Genomic DNA, 3792 nt, shown 5'->3' with positions numbered 1-3792 from the left:
TAATTAGGAATAATCATATTTTTCAGTTCAGGAATGAAAAAAATATATATATCATGTACATAAATCACATAATTTATTTCGAGTTAAACACAATAAATTAATATTAATACTATAACTATAAATAATAATATAATCACTACTGAAGTTACTATTGTATAGAAAATTTTTTTGATAAATGTTTGATAATTTGCTGACTACATATTACTCTTTTATCTTCAAAATTTTGCACACCTGTCACAAAAAGTCTTTTATAAGTCTAATTTTAAGTCCTACATTCTAAAATTAAAAAAAAATTGTCATATCCCCGAATAATTTCTTTTTGTTAAAATTTTATCGAATGTAGATTTTTATTATTTTTATTTAAAAAACTTAAACTTAAATTTTTAAGGAAATAGGACACAGAATAAGGAATAGGAAAAATACTCAGAAAATTAAAATGTTTTTTTAATGTCATACTTTAGTTTGTCACTTGAACATAAAAAAGGATTACAAACAAAATCTATTTGATCTTAATTAGCCAAAATTTTTTAGTTTCGATGGGAAGCTAAAAAAGTATTAATTTTACTATGATATGTTTTTTTTGTGTCAGTTACTACTTTTTCTCAGCTCTCACCGAACCGATTTCTTTTAACGATACGTCAAAAGATCACAAATCGTATCTAGTCGAAGACATTACCCTCAAAAATTGAAAAAAATTTCTCTCGTTCCCCATAAAAAGTGGAAATCTCCAAAAAAAAATATAAATTTAAAAATCGCTAATTTACGAAATTTTTTCAATTTTTTTTACTTAAAACTTTTTCAAAAATGAACATATCAATATAATTTTTTTTTTATAAATGCACGATGTCTTTACCTATCATTTTTATAAATCTGACCCTTTATCTGCCCACGGGGGGGGATTTAAAATGACAACTTTTTCACAAAAAATTTACTTTTACACTTAACTTTTGAAACTGTTCCGAAAATTCTGACACTTTTATATATATCTTAAATTAAAGATAATGTAATGTACTTCGTTATGAAAATAAAAATTTCGGACTTTATTTTGTCTTCACGGTGAAAATGGCTACCGAATGTTATTTTACATATGCTAATTTTTTTTTTACATTTTTAACTTTATAATGCTATAACTTATTCAAAAGTGTATGGATCAACACAATTTATTTATGAGAAATAATGTTTTTTAATAATCCCTTTATCATTCGACATACTTTATCTTAATCAGAATATTAATAAGGAAATAGCAAATCATGTAGCTTTTGGAATAATCCACCCATTTTTTTAAATTAAACACTATCTAAAGATTTGCATCGAACCCTTTTTTATTATAGTGATTTTAATCACTGTCGGATATCATTATACTTGATCCAATTATGTGTGATGGTGTCACGTTTTCATAATCGTGAGAATTATTTTAATAAAATACAGACAGCACATCCGCTGCCTGAGACTGGTGAATTAACAAATAATATTTATTGCCAAATCGGCAATAGGTGTAATTATTATAAAAACCCAATAGACCTGACCATCGTGGTCAGTCGACTCCAGTGCCTTGTGTCATTCATCAGTCTCAGTACTCGGTTGTCGCTGTCCGGCTTACTGTTTAAAGTAAAGTCTTTGTTTATTCCTTTTCTAACCTATATACTCTTTTCCTCGACATTTCAGAGTACTTGTGTCTTGCACTTCGTCTGCACCTTATACTCGGCTACCCCGTTCTCTCTCTGAAGTAATTGTGTCTTGCACTTCGTCTGCACTTCGTACTTTGTTATACTCCTTATCTGGTACGCTCAGTATTTGTGTCTTGCACTTCGTCTGCACCTTATACTCGGCTACCCCGTTCTCTCTTTGAAGTACTTGTGTCTTGCACTTCGTCTGCACCTCATACCTAGGTGTTACTCTTATTCTCCCTTCCTATAACAACAGCCTTTCGACACCCACAGCTAACCCGGAGTGTCAGCCGAGCACGGTGACTGCTGTACAACAACACGCACGTGAATACCTATACAGCAGGCACCACCTCCTCATATTCATCTTCGTACACACATTTACACTCATTTCACTCATTTCCTCGTTTACCTTATCATTTCTCTTTACTGTGTTACGACATATGCCACGTCACTACTGTCCCGCGAACCCCTTGTGATGGGTTTTTTTAATTCTAAATAGTAAAATATCATTCAAGTATCGAAAAATACACAGAAAAGTACAGGTGAACAATGTTTAGGCGCTGATATATAATTCGGCGGCACGTGCAGCGCATGTAAATTACAGGTGGACTGGTTTACATAGCCACCGTTGTATCTCACAGTGCTGAATCCCTCCGACCTGTTCTTTCTAATGACTGACAGACGAGACGAGCATAGTGTTATTGTCAACACTGACGAGTGCGATGGTGGGATGCTGATAATCACAACCGGATAACAAGCTAATTTACAATAAATTAATTGTGCACTACTGTGTCAATATTCACTGTAGTCTCTAAGTTTTAAGACCTTGGTTTTCTAACAATTGAAATATATGCCTAATGGGTTATTAGAACCCCTTCAAAAATTATAAACATACATTTTAGATATTAAACTGAGAGTATAGTATAAAGTAGCCGAAAAAAACTTTTTTGCTGACCTCCCTTCCAAACTAAAATTTTAGCTAATTAAGATCAAATAGATTTTGTTTGTAATCCTTTTTTATGTTCAAGTGACAAACTAAAGTATGACATTAAAAAAACATTTTAATTTTCTGTGTATTTTTCCTATTCCTTATTCTGTGTCNATTTTAATTTTCTGAGTATTTTTCCTATTCCTTATTCTGTGTCCTATTTCCTTAAAAATTTAAGTTTAAGTTTTTTAAATAAAAATAATAAAAATCTACATTCGATAAAATTTTAACAAAAAGAAATTATTCGAGGATATGAGTTCGCGGAACAGTGGTGACGTGGCATAATTGGATCAAGTATAATGATATCTGACAGTGGTTAAAAATACTATCAAAAATAAATATAGTTTAAAAAAACTAAAAAACACGCTTTTAAAGCACATCGAACTAAAAAGTTAAAAATAATTTTTAAAATTAACTTAAAACAATAATGAACGAAAAATACTGTAAGTGTTATCCATTCTAAAAGCGAAGCGTAAACTACGCACGATTGATACACTAAAACATATTTTCATCGGAACCGATCAAACAAATCAACAGCGTATTCAATACAAGGACGCTAAACGCCAAATCGATGAAAAAAAAAACAGTGGGGAGAACGGCTGGTTCATTAAGTTTGTTGATGGTGTTCCCACTCCAGCCAAAAAAAACTATTGAACGCAAACGAGTCTAGGAAGAATAAAAGTAATGTAAATAAAATTAATCATAAGTTTAATTTATCAGGCTATTATCAAAATGTTAGAAGTCTAAATAATAAATTGAATAATCTTATATGTAATATACAGTGTGAAAATTATGACTTTTTTGTGTTAACCGAAACCTGGCTTAATAACGAAGTATTAGATTCAGAGCTTAGCTTTCATAATTATAATATAATTAGATGTGATAGGAATAATATGACGAGTAATTGTAGTCGTGGTGGAGGTGTTATTATAATTGTGAACATTAAATATACCTGTGAGTTGATATTGATTCCCTATGATTCAGTTGAACAAGTTTTTGTTTTAATTACACTTGGCGATTCGCATAAAATTATTTTAGGCGCATGCTATATTCCAGAGACAAGTCCATTGTCGGTTTATGAAACACACGCAAACACAATTAATTGGCTGTTTTCACGTTTCGGAGATAATACCGATA

The 3792-nt window shown here is 30.8% G+C and overlaps 1 long non-coding RNA gene across 1 annotated transcript; it reads right to left on the bottom strand.

Annotated features, from left to right (window-relative positions):
- Positions 1–590: 590 nt before the first annotated feature.
- Positions 591–2756, bottom strand: LOC126895860 (uncharacterized). The gene is made up of 2 exons (XR_007701733.1): positions 1819–2756; positions 591–1694 (listed from the first exon to the last, which is right to left on the bottom strand). It is a non-coding gene; the product is annotated as an uncharacterized LOC126895860 (long non-coding RNA).
- Between the last annotated feature and the right edge of the window lie 1036 nt (positions 2757–3792).

The sequence above is a fragment of the Daktulosphaira vitifoliae genome, unplaced genomic scaffold (genome assembly GCF_025091365.1).
Source record: "Daktulosphaira vitifoliae isolate Bord-2020 unplaced genomic scaffold, ASM2509136v1 Scaffold_1, whole genome shotgun sequence".
NCBI classification, from domain to species: domain Eukaryota; kingdom Metazoa; phylum Arthropoda; class Insecta; order Hemiptera; family Phylloxeridae; genus Daktulosphaira; species Daktulosphaira vitifoliae.
This window is presented reverse-complemented; position numbering and strand designations above follow the sequence as displayed.